Here is a 19,036-nt window from a genome sequence, read left to right on the forward strand (position 1 = left end):
GAAAAGCCTAATTTACCTTATATGTGCATCTGGGTTACACTACCATTGCATTGATATATGCCCTCTATCGGCCCCACAGCAGTGGGGTTACTATATTTGCGAGCATATATGAGAAAATTGACCACATCCTGTCTGCTCATCCTACAGGTAATATTCAGATTTGCGGTGACTTCAATGCCCATAATGTGGAATGCCTGACACACTCAAATAAAACCAATGACGAGGGGGGATTGTCATGATTTTTCCATTTCCTATGACCCCACTCAACGCGTTCACGAACCCACCCGTGTGCCGGATGCATCCGGTCAATAGGCAAGCCTCTTGATCTTTTCCTCACAACTTCCCCTGAGGTGTGTTCTTGTTCCTTTCTATCTCCTTTGGGGTCCTCTGACCACTTTGTTGGAGCCGTTAAGATACAAATGGAATGTAATAAGTCTTCAGACGTACCTCTCCATCGTACTGTATATCGATACTCTATGGCTGACTGGAATAGCTTCCGTACATTCATATCTCACCTATGTCTACATTCCATGTTTAAAAAGGATGTTCTCCATAATATCAGACCTGACCGAATGGTTAATTGTAGGCATACATCGATTCATACCATCCAAAAATTCCAACAAAACATTAGAGCCAGCCATGGTTCTCCCCTGAATTTGCAGCTGCCATCGCTCACAAAAATTACATTTTTCATAGTACCAACGTAATAGATGTACTGAGACTAAAGCTGCTTTCAGGACTGCCAGCAACCACTGTAAAATAGTAATTAAAAATGTTAGAGAGCTATATGCTCAGTCTGTTAATCCAAGGTAGCTGAGCAGCGGCTTGTTTTCCACCAGTTCTGGCAAATAGCAAACAGGATCTTGAACAGAAGCGTGCTTTCTATCCCAAATAACATAAATGGACCTGAGGTCATTTCTTCAGCATCAGAAAAGGCCAAACTATTTTCCCAGAACTTTGCAGCTAATTCTACCCCATGCGAGAATGACAATCAACTGTCTGTGTTTCATCCTATAACAGACAACACGCTATACAACATACAAATATCTGTGCGTGAGGTCGACAACCTTATGCATAACCTTGATTTCAGTAAAGCAACTAGCCCTGACGGTATTCCAGTTATAGTGCTGAAAATGCTCCAACCAGAACTTGCCCTCATACTTACAAAACTGTTTAAGTGATTCCTTAATGAGAGGTGCATTCCAACACTCTGGAAAACCTCATTAGTATGCACTTTATTTAAGAATTCAGGTGAAAAGTAATCTCCCTCTCAGTACAGACCAATAAGTCTCCTGTGTATGATGAGTAAGTTGTTGGAATCCATATTAAATAAAGAAGTAGTCAACCACCTCAACAGAACGAACCTTCTTAGTGGCATGCAATATGGTTTCCGCTCTGCAAGATCTACAGCAGATGTGCTATCGGTTATATCATATAGGATTAGTGAATCTCTTGACAAAGGTTTCCTTTCCAGGGCAATTGATCTTGACATATCAAAGGCATTCGATAAGGTATGACGTGAAGGTCTACTTCACAAGATTTCCAGCTACAGTTTTACTGGAAATGTTTTCTCAATCATTATATTATTTCTCTTCGATTGGTTCATAAGAGTAGTGGTTGATGGGCAAAAATGAGAGGCCCACAGTATTAATGCTGGAGTCCTCCAGGGGTCAATCCTGGGCCCAACTCTCTTCCTTTTCTACATCAATGATCTCCCAAAACACATACTTAAATCATTCGCTGACATCTATGCTGATGACACGATAATCTATGGCAACAGGTAATAGGCCGTAAATGACAAAGTTCTCACTAATTATCTCTCCTCTAATTTTTAGCGGTTGGTACAATGGGGGAAGATGTGGCTGGTCACTTTAATGCATCCAAAAGCAAGCTTCTATCTTTACATCATCAACTCTCTGATACCCATCTGCAATCAATTGAAATGGATGGATATCGTCTTGGGTAGGCTCCATGTTTTGACAAGCTTCTGGGTTTGACCATTACTCCTGATCTGAAATGGAACACGTAGATCAAATCTCTTGCCAGGGACGCTGGAAAAATGATGGGGTCCTTCTACCGCTCCAGAAGATATCCTGCCTTGAGATAGTACAAAATATACTTTGTGGTTTGCTGCAGCCTCTCTCCCACAGAAGAGACGTTGCGACCTTGTCTTTGTTTTATCATTATTTCCATGACAGGTGTTCGTCTGTGCTCCAATCTCTCATCTTTCCTCGCCAATCTTTCACGAGAAACACCCGTCTGGATGAAACTACTGTTAATAATGTTCCCCACTCTTTATCTGTGCCTTAATCCCAACGTATATTCCATGAGTAAGAGTTTCTTTTCAGAAGTGCACGATTGTGGAACTGTTCTGTTCGCCTGTTTCCCACCTGACTACAACTTGGATGGCTTCAAATCCAACATAAACAATTCCCTGACAAATCGCCCCCTTAAGTAAGACAATCTATCAAATCCCCAATATTAATGACCACTACAATACTATCTGATTGATTACTGCACGCGCAATTACTCTTATCCCTGAGTTGCCTCCGGGCCTTGATAAGTGGTGATCCCCATGTAAAAAAATCGTCCTTTTCCCAAATTCATGGATCCGAGGCTGTTCCAGTGTTATTCTTGTTTCTGTTGGAAACTCAACGCATTTTTTTGCTTCGGCAATGTTTCTACATCAATTTTGACTTTGGGCGGTTTCGTCCATCCAGCGGGTCCCTCGTCTTTCTTAACGTCAACCGTCAGCACACAGCTGGCAGATGCCATAGCCAGCAGAAAAAAAAACGGAGGAGAAAAAAAAAACAATCAAAAACCGTGCGATATTTTTACCAGTAACGACAGAAGAAGGAAGGAGAAGAAAATAACAACAAATTTAACAAATTAATAACAAGATTAAATAACCATAACAGTAACAGTATCGATAGGCGCACAGAATAATGAGTCAGACTCCTAATGGGTGTGTGTGTTTATTTAGCCCTTTCGCCCGGGCCTTGGCATTGTCTAAATTTGGGGTCCAAAGAAGCTTAGGCACCAGGACCAGTAGGAGAGAGTGGGGTGTCCGGGGGTCTTTCTACTCTAAATTGCTAGGTCTTGCTTGGTTAACAATACCTTTATGTTCCCTACACTCGCCTTATTCTTACCATGGATCTACTTAAAATAACGAACTCCCCAGCTTACGGGATGTGAGGCGACTTTTCGTTCTGAAAAGAGATATATACAAAAACAAAACAAAAAATTCTATTTAGAAACAGAAATATTTTTATATAAATTTATTGATAGGGTGATATGAAGGGCAGGGTAAAAGAAAGAAAAAGAAAACAACTTATCAAAATTCCTTGAAGGGCGGATTGGTAAGGGGAACCTCCCGACCTACTCGCTAAGAAACATGGAACGCTCACTGTATTCACCCCACCCCCACCAAAAAAAACACAGTTGGAAGCAAGCAGGTCGTTCCCTTATGTGGTGCGAAGGATATAAGGGACAGTTTTTCAGACAACAAATAAGAAAGGGCTGGGGTTATAAGGAATTGACGGCGTCTTCCAAGATATGATACACGGATGGTAACAGACAGGGGACAACAGAAAGGGTGGACTCGGCATCTTTGGAATGTCCTTACTGCCGCTGAAAATAAAGAATCTGGGACGGTATCGACTCTCATTCCTACCCTAGTTTAGGACTTAATAATGCACTTTTTCCATTTTAGGTGGTTACTCGACCTAACTAATGTTCCCAGCAAATTAAACTTTTTTTGTCAGGGCTGGGTTCCGAATGAAACCAGCACATTCGGACCAATACCACTAAGACGAGAAGACGAACTCAAACCGAGTGCCTGCTTGGATGCACAAGCTAGTGGTGTGCACCCACCTCCTATTAAAGCCCATGCGATGTAATTTTTCCAATCAAACATTATGCTTATTTTAAGTAATCCATAAAATAAACAACCAGACCCCGATTCGAAACAGATCCAACCCCATAAACAATATTGAGACGTGAAACCCACGTCATTAGCCTAGCTACTGCTAGGATCGCTAGACACACCAACCGTTTCTCCTCAAGGCTTTGGCTGTACTGGACGCAAAAGTGGATAATGTTAGCCATAAGTCGAACCCACCAGCTAATCCCGGTGACCGTCCCCACTAGCTCCCGCTGAATTAGTGTTGTCAGCTGCTGCCGGAAGTTGCCCGACTCCAACAAGGACACGTTCATCTTCCAGTAGCCAGCCAACATAGGCTTATTATCTAACTTCAAACGGGCCAAAACGAGTTTGTGGTCGGAATGACCTAGCCAGTTGAACGTGGTACATGATATATAATCAACGTCGCCTCTTCTAATAAATATATATATGTTTTTTTTAAAATGAATTATTTGTTATCAGAGAACTGGTATCGTACTGATATTATAGAAGCTGCGTCGAGTGTAGCCATATTTGAACATGAGTAATCGTTCGGTAATAGGCAAGCATAGCATTCTCTATTAAGGGAATTTTCGAGCGCAGCGAATCTGAATGGCCCAACGACGTCAAGGGAGACATAAGTAGTTATGTCTAGGAAAACTGGAAGAGTATTTTTAATCTTATTATGTAATAAGAAGATATGAGCAGTGAAATATCAATAAGGTAGAAAAATGAAGAATAGTGCACGGTATCAACTGTTAGTAATGGTAGGCTTTGATAATCACGGAGAAAAATAGGTAGTAGTTCTCTCTAAATGCGGCAATCGTGATGATCTGTCTGCTAGGATGAAATGTAGGAGTTTATTATAAGGAATAAGTGTTTCTAAAACGACGTTCAAAATTTTAATAAGAGGGGAGAAAATGTTTAGATATAATAAAGTTTTATGTGCCATCTTCTGTTGGTCCAAAAGGAAATTTCTACAACCACAGTATTATATAGTGTATATTATTATCAATCCCAAATCTGCCAAGTAAAAAAACAAGTATTGTTTCTTTTGAGTTGCCTAATCGTCAGAATAACTAGAATCAGCGAGGTCATCCAAAATTGCCCGGGATTGTTTACATAATAAATATAGCTGCATTTTAACCAGTATTAATGAAAAATCCGATAACTACGGGTTGTAGGCTTTCATTTTAAAAGCGGATAACTGACATTAATGAATTCTATAAAAACTTACTACATGATTAAAATATATGTTTTCTACAATATATATAAAGTAATTATTTAATACTGGCCCTTGACAAAAACAAAGAAAGGACATGGGTAAAGTTTTCCAGAATAAAAATTACTTGAATAAAATACTTTTTTTATAAGCAAAGTAACGATTGATGGACGTTTATAGTTAAAATTATGTTCATTATCTTATTGCTCAAAGAGCAATGTGTGGAACACTATCCTTTACATGTGACATTTATCGGCGTCATTATGGCTTACGGATTTGTGAGTATATATATATATATATATATATATAGTAAAGCTCTAGAAAAAGTCAAGAACCAAAGTGTAGGTCTTGAGCATCAACAGTATAGGATGTTTGCATGGATTTCCTCATTCATTTAGAAAAAGCAACATCACCTCCTTACGAGGAAAACATCGGAAGCATGGTAACGTGATCGATAGAAGACTCTTCAACATTTACTTTGCCGTTATTTTAAATCAGGACTTTGGTGACTTAACAAAAGTGGCCTAACCTATACAACGGTTAACCAATAACATTTACAATATTGATGGCAGCAAAAATCAGATCCACAAACCCTCATTTGTAACCTAGTATTCGCAGACACGTGTGCACACTAATATTATTAACCACGACATTCTCTTCCCATTCTTCAATTGTTATTAATAACTACCAACTCATCGTGTTCCTGTACCTGCGTACATAATAGTAGGGTTAAAAATGGTCATGAAAGTGAATAGAGTGTATTGTTTTGACGGACACATCAAGTTCGTTGACTGAAAGTTACGTGACCGTTCGTTCGTGATTTTTAGAATCTAGGTACGTTTGGAGAGTGAAATTCCAGACTGCGAAGAGAGCGGATATGTTAAAAAGTTGTTCCCGTTCTTCTGCGTAACGGCACATGGAGAGTGAATAAAAATCTTCATATAAAACCAATCCTTTTCTTAAGTTATGTAAAACGTCTTTGTTAATAGACATCAGGCCCCTTCCGCCATCACCATGTAGGGCAAAATAACGGGCGGCCACCAGCAGTTCTAAAGGTATGTCGTATAACACAATTCTGACACAAACGCTCAGCAAAAAAACACTCGGAAATAGAATACACACACAGGCACACCAACCACCCACCCATCCATATATATATATATATATATATATATATATATATATATATATATATAGAGAGAGAGAGAGAGAGAGAGAGAGAGAGAGAGAGAGAGAGGCGGCGAGAGAGGGTCAGATAGAGTAATTGATGGATAGATAGATGAATAAATAGATAAATAGATAGATAGATGGATGGATGCGACCACACGTGGTCGAAATAGTGAAGAACAACAGACATTCATTTAGGTCACGTAATAAAATATCAAGACACACACAGAATAGATTCGGGTCCTTACGAATAAACACATGTCGAGTTTATACACACGAGTGTATACATCGTAGACATAAGATACAAAATATAATCCTTTCGATGTGTTACCTATTTGTAATTAAGATGATTAAATAATCCCTTTGCTTATGTGGCAGTACGACATACCCATGGTTGGTGCTCCTTTGCTCCAACAACATCCAAGTCGCATAGAAAGATAGCACAATGTTTACCACGATAAATAAAAAAAAAACTATATGAAAATAGTTGTCACCTTTTATCACTAAACAAAAAGAACATAAATCAAAAAATTCATTTTTTTTTTAAAAAGGCAAAGCACACATAAGAATTAGAAGACAGAAATGGCAGAAACATTGTTAAAAAACTTAGAAAAACCACAAGGGAATTAGACAGAAAAATAAAGTCTATGCTAAACTTTCTTAATGCTTTAACTGTGGAAAGAGCTATACGTTGAAAAAAGGAGAGCCAAAATATGTACGGGGCTAGGGGGAAGAAAACAGTCAAAATACTGAAAAAAAAACACGCGTGTGTCCGAGAAGAAAGAAAACGGACAAACAAGCAAAAGTGTTATATTTCCGAATTTTGTTGCTATTCAATCGAGATAAGCTAACATGTGTGTTTATTTTGAATTCAGTTTTGTTGAAGAAAAAAAAGAAAAAAAAAACAAAGTCGTTTTGCGTGTGGCTACAAAGAAAAAAAGAGGAAAGCCTAATTTTTTTTTTAACTGTGATCACTTAAATCGGGAAAAATGTATCCGCAGACTCCCGACTGAAAGGATAGCGTGTGCCACATAGCTCTGCACATAAGAGTGGACATTATGGATAGAAATTGTTTTTTGTTTATTATAGAGACACGAGTTACGTGGGTGCTAACAATGCTTTGTTATTAAGCACGACTGAATGGACATTTTTTGTATGAAACGCTGGAACATGAATCACCTTTTTAACATTTTAAAATCTTTTTGTTGAAGTAATTTTCGTGATGTTTTATTGTTTGATGCTGTTAAAAAATTGTTGAACTGATGAAATGGGCATTTACTCCTACTGTTTTGAACATTTTGATATGATTGTATATAAAGTCTTGCCTGAAGGGGATCTATTTTTTATCAGTTTTTGGACCTAAATTCCGAGAGATTTTTGTTATTATTTTATTTTGTTGTGTTGCATTATTGTCGTTGGTAGCGAAAGTCGAGTGACAGGCTTCTGGGATTATTTAAATAATTATTACTTCATAAAAAACAAGATAGTGCGATAAAAAAAAACAGAAGACAAAATTAATGTTAGATGGTCAGCGAATATATAGATATGTATAACAAACGGATAAGTTATGTAAGCGGATAACTATTTTTGTGGAGGGGAGATTCATGAAACCCTGTAGTTTTTTTTTTTTTTTTTTTTTTTTAGCTTTTTCGGTTAAGAAAAATGCTCTTTTTGCCGTGCTGTGTGTGACATGATTTAGCTAACCGCTGTTACCAGTTAAAAGATAATATGCTTCTCATAGATATTTTTCTGCAAGTCAATGGGTATGAAATGTTTGTTGTAACTGTAACACAGGTTCGCGGATAAGATGGACCCAACATAGAGTAAACTTGCAGAGGGGCCGGCGTGTGAGCTTTAACTGATTGCAAATGCACAAGAACAGAGCATCGAACACATGCACCGGTGACTGGTCATGTGTTTAAGCAGAAAGGGAGTAGAAGAAAAGATAAAAATCAAATAGATGCCGCCGATATATAACAGTTTAAGTGAATAGGTGTGTTTCCTATTGGCGTTTAAAAAAGATACCATATCAAGTTCTTCGGAGTGTGGGAGAACCGGGTTTTGTATTCCGAGGCAATTCAGTGCGTATATTAAAAAAAACAATCCCATAGCTCACTACCGAAATCGCACTAGTTACGTTTTACAAAAGTGTTTTTCCTGTTTGGTGCAAAGGAGGTCGGGATCGCCTCCAATAAGTGGCATAGTAAATATTAGGTGTAATTTTTCCCACCTGTCTGACTTCGGAGACTGAAGTATCCAAAGCTGGATGTCCGAGTGTTTCGGTAAAATAAAATTATGACGATACTAGGTATTTTGTTAAATTGGAATGCTGAGCACTTACTTTAAGTAAAAGTGATGTTCTGTTTTGGTCTCTACATATAAGTTATAAATGGTTATTAAATAGTTTTAAGGCAAGCATCAATGGCCTTGAAATCAATGCCTGAGAAGGATTAGGGGTAAGAAATCTGTCAGACGAGATATCATCGAATTTTTTTGGAGGTATGGCAAAAAATTACTGGATTTTAGGAATGGCACAGGGATGCCTGATGTGGGAGCTGACATTGCTCATCGGGTTAGTTTAAACATATTCCCTGGTAGTACCATGGGCCGAACAGGAGCCCTGCCGAATAAATCGAAAGACGTAGAAAATATATGTCTGCGCCATACATTTGATATAAATTAGGTAAATAAAACAGTGGGAATGTCTATTCAAGATAGTATCTAACATTTTATTGGCCGAAGGTGTAGTCATCCAAATGTTTGAATAGGGAGAGTGAAAATGAGAAAGAAGATGGCGGGTGTTAGATAATAGCAGGATAAATGTCGTTTATTTTCTATAAATCTATATATCTGCCTATCTATATACTTCTGTCATTATAATCTAACTGGCGAATTAAACACAGCGAGTTGACTTGTCATTTTTTTAGCCGACACATCAAGCTCGATAGCGTGCCCATTCTTCCAGATTCTCAAACGCTAGGTTAGTTTATAGAGTTAGAGTTTAGGTCGAATGAAGCAATTGTGTTGATCGAGTCTCACCCCTGAGAAATGGAGAGTAGCAGAAACCCAGATGCAATATATTAACTTTCCATTCTTCTACGTAACGACACCTGGAAAGTGAAATGATGTATTTATATTAAAAAAGCACCGTTTTGGGTCGTTATAAACGCGTTTGTTTACAGATTTCCCCACATCCAGACACCTGGTATAATACGAGTCTGATACACGCGGACAACAAAAACAGTAATCAAAATAATGTGATATATATATATATATATATATATATATATATATATATATATATATATATATATATATATATATATATATGCGCCTGTGTGTGTGTAGATAAGAACACATATGTTCTGAACTATAAAGACCCACGTCAACACACAGAATATATTTGGGTTCTTACAAATACACACATACCGAATGTATAGACAGGAGTGTATGCACCCTCGACATAAGATACAAACTATACACTTTTCGATTTGTGACCTATTTGTGATTAAGATGATTAACCCCTATTAACCCCTTTTTGAGATACACAACACCCCCTTGTCTTGCCGTAACCATACAATATAATAGCTCGGGTCACGTGCGTGTACTAGACGTTTAGGAATGGCATTACTGGGCTATGTGCCTTGCAACAAGTATATGCGCCAAATGTGCACAAGTACTTCACAGATCTAGATATTAACGATAATAATATTGCGGTGTGTCGGAGTTAGGCCTACGAATTTTCTATTCTAATGACATTTGCTACTCCGCATTATTCAATGCGCAACAAAAGTAACATTTTGTTAATAAAATAGTCGGAAGCCGGGCAGAAACAACAATATCACCGAGTCTGTCAAAACTTTTCCTTCTTTTCTACCAGTGTCGAATGTGCTTGCTCAGATATGTCTACTAGTGGGGGATGACAGGATAGAGCTTTTCTTTTAGAGAGATCTGCAAATAAGCAAAAAATGAGTAATAAGAACATATTCGATTAAACGACTCCTACAAATAATACATACTCAGCAAGTATATAAAATCTTATAAAATCTAAGCTTAAATATAGAATTTCTAAACGAACTAGAAGCTTCATGAGACTCGCACCAAAGAATATCAGCCGACATTTTAGATGAACTTGCTGGACAGCTCAATATGTGGCGACACTAACTCACCATTAACCTTAAAAGGCAGGGATAAATTCCGCCGATCGGGAAAAATAAGTCAGCGCAAATGAAGACTGTACTATCTGGCAACATTCTACTATATTGCACAGATCCAAGGTAAGACATGGCCGTTGTACGCCAAGAATATATATATATATATATATATATATATATATATATATATATATATATATATATATATATATATATATATATATATTGTTTGTAAGTGTGCATGTGACTGTGTGTGTCCTAATTCACATTGTAATGAAAAACATAAGCACATTAATAGCTACAGAATTACGACACTGCTTTTGTAAGATACAAATACAATTCCATTATTCATCCCCAAAAGACAACTTTTGGGGTTCTACTTTCTACTCGCAATTATAATTATGCAACGCGTTCTCACACTTCGAAGGAACAAAACGTGCAGTTTTCTTGAATCATAAATTATTCTATTAACACTCTAGACTATCTAATTGGATCTTTTGTTCATATTTTTAAGCTGTTTATGAATAGGTAGTGATTCATGTGGCTCACATAAAATAATGTACTACATAATAAAAGGTGGGTTCCTGTTCGTAGGGGTATAACCGTACGTGTTCTGGCTTTGCGTAATATTTCTACCATATCATTTTCTCCAGACAATACCCGCACATGGGCTCTAGTCGTTTATATATATATATATATATATATATATATATATATATATATATATATATATATATATATATATATATATAAATTATTCTAAAACTCAACATGCACACTACAGGCCTTAACAAAAACCTAGGACTACTCAGTGACTACAATTTTTATAGCTACAAAATATATTCTATAAACATTTCCTTAGGATTAAATGCACGATGAGATGGGGTAACTCTTTCCGAACCCTTTACATTTTCCCTAATGTTTTCTTTCTTTATCCTCTCATACACATGGCATGTGTATGTGTGTGCGTATTATGTACGCATATTTGTATGTATTTGCGCGAGTGTATGTGTATACGTACCTGAAAGTGTATATACACGTCAGTATATGTATATATATGTATATGTATGTGTATGTATATATATCTATGTATATGTGGATATATGTGTATGTGTGCGCATATATGTGTGTATGTTTTCAAAACACATTTTCTTTAAGTGCAAATTTTCTTCATATTACCGTATATATATATATATATATATATATATATGTGTGTGTGTGTGTGTGTGTGTATTTCTCGCACATCTATACTTCTTTACCCGTCACTCTCTTCTCCTCTTCCTCTCTCTCTCTCTCTCCCTACATTCGCTTATGTAAACTTGTGTATATATGTACAGCTGTCTCTACGTGTAAATGTATGCGCAAGCATTTATGTATGTACATGTATGCCTGTTAGTATATGTATATGTGTATATATGCATACATTTATGTATGCATATGCGCATGTATATATATATATATATATATGTATATATTTGTACATGTGAGTATTTGTGTGTATACGTATGTATATTTACATATTAATATACAAATTAATAAAAAAGTAGCGTTTCGTTTTTGTCTTAAAACGGTTGAATTTAGACACGACATTTTCGTCTTTTTTCGAACAAGAAATAGCCGTTGAATTACAAATGAGCATCATAGCGTTTCTCCTCATAACGTCTTATACCATTTGGATTCTTATTCTCTCTTAGAATAAATAATATCCTTAGAACTCAAAAGATTGGGCAGTTAAAGACGCGTTTCTCATTTTTATTTACCGTTTAATTTTTAATTTTTCGTTTGTATATGTATATATACTGTGTGCATGTGTGTATGTGCGTACTTATATATGTATATATTTAAGATATATTTATTTTATGACATTGTATGCAGGTCATGTCATATGCTATTGGTACCATGTAACCTAGTGCTACCTGCCTGATGGTCGGGTCACCGGCGACTAAACTGGTTCCCCCACCAGACTTGTTTTGGGAGGAGAGCGGCTAATCTCCCTGAAGGATTAAAAACAAGACCTTCCAAAGGACGAATGAACTCTTTTTCTGGGTCAACGGCCAACTAGCACCCTGTATATTTGTGTGTGTGCGTCTGTGTGTATATGTGTATTGGGGTGGAGAGGGCTCCCGTAAGCCCTGGTGAAGGCAGCCTTTCTAGGAGAAGTAACTCTCTGATTTAAAAAAAAAACATAAAGCGGAAGACCATTACACGCATTAAGCTGGTCTGCAGTTTAATTTGTTGCTGGCTATCTTGCTCTTGCTTGTTGCTGGATCTCAAAATTTTTAACCGAGAGAGAGACTTAGCTGTCGTACAAAGCTAAGACTCTGTGACATCATCTTTTTATAGAGACTCCCTCAGGCATCTGGGCTCATGGATTTTAAATGTCTAAGAGGGGGGCACTCGTCTGACAAGACGTTGCAATCATCATATATTAAAGATTTACGTGGCACCTTTTCATAGGCTATACCTCCTTCTCCTCCTCCTTCTTCTCCTCCTCCTCATCCACCTTCCTTCCTTTTCCATTCCCCTTTTCCCCGTGCATGCTCATAATTTCACTACACCGATGAAGACTGAAGGATCGGTCGAAAATAATGTACTTGTAAAAAAAGTTTTTTAAATTTTTTTTCATAATATTATTTTGTATTCCTGCACATCACTAATTGAAAACGAATAAAGAAACGTTATAAGCTTTTATACTTTTCGTATTCTTTTTTATACATTTCCATTCATATATATATATATATATATATATTGTATTTTCACAAAATTAAGAAAATAAAGATCAGAATAAGCGTATCAATTTTCTATTTTGCTATTTGCTACACTTGTTTCCTGATCATTCAGCCGATTTGAAACATTATAGCATTTAGATGCAGATGTTAAAAACAGTATTTAATATACATAATTGAATACATTGTGTAATTCCTATTTAAGAGGTCAAGCAGATGATGCTATCTACTTCATCCTAGTTTTTTTCTCATCATTCTCCGTTTTTCATGAAATTTTTAATTCGGCCTTTTTTCATACTTCTACTTTTTCAATAAGTTTCCGACTTATTATCAACTTACTATTACACTAATCCTCTGTGTGGTTTTTAATTTAAGTGGTTTAGTAAGTTATGAAAATATATACGGCAAATAGGCCACATATATGTCCATAACTTACTACCTAGTTGTACGAATGCATCTAGCACCGTTAGAGTAAATACTGAAAATTTAAGCAAAAAATGTATATATTTGTATATATATATATATATATATATATATATATATATATATATATATATATATATATATATCTGTATAGATAGATGGATCGATAGATAAATATAAGTATAGATATGGATACATAGATATATACTGTAAACTCCTCCGATAAATTTGGGCCTAAACACATTACATTTTATATATTGGTTATGCAGACAAGGAACTAACTTTATACTTTTATTTGAGCACAAAACAACATATGTTAACGCGTCAAAATTGCGTTCTCATTAAAAAAAAAATCGTCTGCGGTCTCTAACAAGTAACTCAATTTTTTGTCTCAACATTTGAAATTAAACATAAAGGGTATTCAGACTAACCGCAAGCGTTTTAATCAGGTGTGGGGAAATTTTTCGCTGCTAAGAGGTCAAAGTTGAACGAGTTGGCCTTTTTGCAGCTTCTACAAAACACCTTAGCCGGTTTTTGGTCTAAACACTTTAAATTGTAAGTATAAGTTACTCGGATATTAATAAGGCATTTTAATTTGATTTGAACCTAAAACAATACATGTGATGGGATCAATGGTTATAACGAGGTCTATTAAATAGAAAGGTATACCATACATATTCACAGTGTTTTAATATATACAGATGCATATAAAGTTATGAACAGAACGTCTATTATATATATATATATATATATATATATATATATATATATATATATATATATATATATATATATATATATATAGGGTATAATTGCGTTTACACACCGATTATCTTCAGATCAACCTTGTTAGTACCAGTAGGCGCTGTATATTCCTTCCGCAATTTTTGGCATGTGTTTCCAATCGTCCTAAAAGTACACTTCAATTGCCACTAGTATTTAACGACTCAGGAGAGGTGTGGTTGGAGATTGCCACAATTTTTCTTTAAATTCACGTGCGTACTGAAATAATTCATATATATATATATATATATATATATATATATATATATATATATATATATATGTGGGGGGTTCTAACGACTGTACATTTTCGTAATTGCATCAAGTCCGGGGTAATTGGGCTACCTGGCTGAAAATGGTTTTAGCAGCCACACGTACAAAATGAACTTTTTTTTTTGTTGGCGCAATGACCCCAAAGTACAGTACAAGTACTGTATGTGGATGACTATATATATATATATATATATATATATATATATATATATATATATATATATATATATTATCTGCACCCTGCCACGCGTTGCTTTTACTAAATTTGGTGTAATGGAAAATCCTAATAAAATGAGAAAATGCATTTTTCTGATATTCTTAGTACAGCAATCCGCTCCAAAAAGTAAAAAAAGGCGAAAATGAAAAAAAAATGTACTCTTGAAACATTGGATCCGGATCTTCGGGAGTACCATCAATCATTGTTTGGGCTCGACTAACATTCAGTGGATTAAGGAGAACGTTGCTTAAATGTTGAAACACAAAATATAGTTTTTATTTTTTATCATGTTACAACATTTCGGAACTAAATTTCATGATAATATAAACATAAAATTACTGTTATCATGCAATCATATGATAATGTATTATATGATTTCTGATATTTTAGAAACAAAATGCACTAATTTTTGAAAATGTCTGTTAAATTTAAGAGACGATTAATTATATTGGAGAATGAACAGGGTCTGCGTTAACCAGAAATTCTTAAGTTAAAGAACAACTGATTAACTTTTAGTTACTGTTTTTACTCCAAAACGAATAAACATTTAAATTCCGCAAAATACCAAACATTATGCTAACAAAAAACTCGATTAAATAAATCGCAACCTAATATATTTACATTACACAAGATGACAAAATATTTTATATTAACTATATATACTTCTTAAGATTTACTGCAGAAGTAATGCACCTATTTGTTAGCCTAACATTCTATAAAAAATCAACGTTTTCTCTTTACATATCCAGTGGAAAACCTGACCTATTTGTTAGAAATTACTCAGGAAGGTATTTGACGCGCCAGTAATTATTCTTAAGGGAATTTAGCACCAGAAAGCGTCCGATAACTATATATATATATATATATATATATATATATATATATATATATATATAAGTGGGTCCAAAATCTAGGAAAATTTGACAGAAACCACTTAAAAGAATTAATATTACAAGAAAAATTGAGAAGATTATGGCAACACAAGCAGAAGGAGAACCCTACAAAATAAATTATGGATTATTTATAAGCTTGGGGAGCGTTCGAAATGAAGTTTTCTAATAAGAGCACAACTGAACTATGATGAATGACTTTTGTACGTGAAGTTATTATGTATTTTTTTTTAAATCAGCAATTGTTTTCATGATACAGATGCGCATTCGAATCTTTCTAATAAGCACAATCTAACTATGGTATTTGACTATTGCATTTTAAAATTAAAGGAAGCATTTATTACACATATATTGTCTATAAAATAACGAGGGGATAACTCTTCTGGCTTTGTAGACAATAATATATTATATAATAATTCACTGCGGGGAGGCATGTACAGCTTACTCCCGATACATTGTAGGTGTCATGATTAGATGAGGAAATCTATAGAAGATATAGCATCTGCAGAAACGTAGGGAACAGTAAATCGGTTATGACCGCAATTCACCATTTTTGCCAATTGTTAATAAACGTTCTTAACGAAGGTGTCTGAACAACAACAGCCTCGATACAGTAATCGCTGAGAGGTTCTGCCAGAGTCCGCCTGTACAAAGAAATAATTATAACCGCCTTAAAATATCACTACCAATTATTTACCAATGTGTATTCTTATAAGTACCACTAAATTACATATAAACGTCACCAGATGACAGTTAAAAATACTGACCGCTTGTCACGTTCAATAAACATTTTAAAAGCAAGTAACTACCAGAAAACTACAGTACTCACTAAGTATGATAGGCACTAATTTTTTATAGCTGTCAATGCAAGAAAATGCAAGACAGTTGGAATCCATATGCTTTTATTTTATTTCATTGGCACCAGAAAGGGATGAATACTAAGCATTTAACACTAACTACTGATGGTGTACACATAGCACAGTGTAAATTCACTTACAATAAAATGAAAACAAATGTCCTAAAGTAAACCGTTTTTATAAAACTTTTGCACACATCCAGAAACATAAATACTGTGTGATGCATACTATCATGAGGAAATCCTAAGTGAATGCAATACTCATAGGTATTTAATAGATTAAACTCTTTATGAATTACTTAGAATAAATATAGACGTCAATCATTTCTTTTTGCTGTAATTTAAAAGTAAAATTGAATGAAATCTATGTAGATTATCATCTTTCTAATCTATCAAATATATATAACTAAGACATATTACTAAACGTTCTAACATCAGTTCATAGAAAATTACGCAATAATAATAGTATAAATAATAATAACGAGCAGGCCTGGTGGAAATGGCATAGTGGAGTCTTTCACACGTAATGTATTGATGTTGGTATTTTTATGGATATTCAGCGTGGATGGAGACACCGTGACACTATTGTAATTCTTTCGTTAAAACTGCAAAAGTATATATCGAAGCTAGCAGGGACGCCCGGCATAGCCTGGTCGTAAAATATGCTTAAATATGAGTTTTTAATGTATGCAGATTTAATATATATATTGATATAAGAGTAAATTTTCGATCTATTCTTATATTTTTTCAACATTGTGCTTTCAAAGAAATATATATATATATATATATATATATATATATATGCCCATATAATGTGGGTGCATCAGTTTGAATCTAAACCAAACCAAAACTTATGAAGAAAAAAGAATATATGTATATACTGTCTTCTCTTGAAAAAGGACTAATAAGTCTGAAATATATTGAGATCTATAACACCATTGGATACAACAGGAAAAAAATTACTGTTGTTTAGAGTTGAAATAATTTTACTCTATATAAAAAAAAAAATCTCGCATTGTTCTTGGCTTTAATTTTACCTTATAATTTTCTTCAACAATGCTTCAAGCAAACGACAACCTACTTATATCCCTCAGTCTCGGCCAGACAGAGTTTGCACTCATGAATAACACTCTTCCACTGTCTTTTCTTGAAAAAGGTCTAATAAGTCTGAAATATATTGAGATCTATAACACCATTGGATACAGCAGGAAAAAAATACTGTTGTTTAGAGTTGAAATAATTTTACTCTATATAAAAAAAAATCTCGCATTGTTCTTGGCTTTAATTTTACCTTATAATTTTCTTCAACAATGCTTCAAGCAAATGACAACCTAATTATATATATATATATATATATATATATATATATATATATATATATATATATATATATATATATATAACGAGTTCTTTCATCTATAATCGAAACCGAAATCAAAAATGGTGAAGTATTCTTGGTAAAATTATTTATTACAATAAATGGAAAGGCATAATAATTAAATGACAAACACTCGGAAGAAAAAGGTGATAGAGAAAATAACACACACGCTATCGTATTAATATAGAGATTAAACTATTTATGTACCAACAAGTGTTTTTTTCCTGAACCCATTTTAGTTAAAATAATGTTGTAATAAAAATAATTTATTTACAAAAAGGAGCTGTTATTTAATATATATTTATATACATATATTTTAGATTTAATGTTTTTATAAAAATATTTTATATATAAAACAAGTCGCTATTGTCTTTTCTTTACATATTGTTGTTGTAACAACAATATTATATTTTGTGAAGACATCGCCGTATCTCTCTCGCTCTCTCTCTCTTTCTCTCTCCCTCAATAAACAAATATAAAACAATAAACAACAAAAAACAACAACAAATAATTGCTCAAATTTGTTCCCCCCGGTCGACACATTTGTGTTATAGATTTATTGAAAGATACAACCCTATTTTTTATAGAATTATAAACAAATATAACGCTTAAGATTACAATATTTATGTAGCAAAAACAGGTTTTCATGAAACTATTTTAGTCCGAACAATAATTTATTTACAAAAATGAAACTGTCATTATATATATATATATATATATATATATATATATATATATATATATATATATATATACATATATATATATATATATATATATATATATTTAACTTTAATGTTTTATTAAAATATTTTATGTACAAAATCAGTTTCTTTTCGCTAATAGTGTGTCGCTAAGTTCGATGTTTCACATATTGGCTTTTATTTATATGTTGTTGTAATAATATTTTATTAACAGAGACATCAGTGTATCTCTCTAACTCTCTCTCTCTTTCCCTCTCTATCTCTCTCACTACTCTCTCAGTAAACAAATGTAAAAAAAATAAACAATGAAAAAAAAACATATGACTGTTCAATTTTTGGTCC

This window comes from Euprymna scolopes, chromosome 4 (assembly GCF_053919585.1).
Source record: "Euprymna scolopes isolate OS-2025 chromosome 4, ASM5391958v1, whole genome shotgun sequence".
Classification (NCBI taxonomy): Eukaryota; Metazoa; Mollusca; class Cephalopoda; order Sepiida; family Sepiolidae; genus Euprymna; species Euprymna scolopes.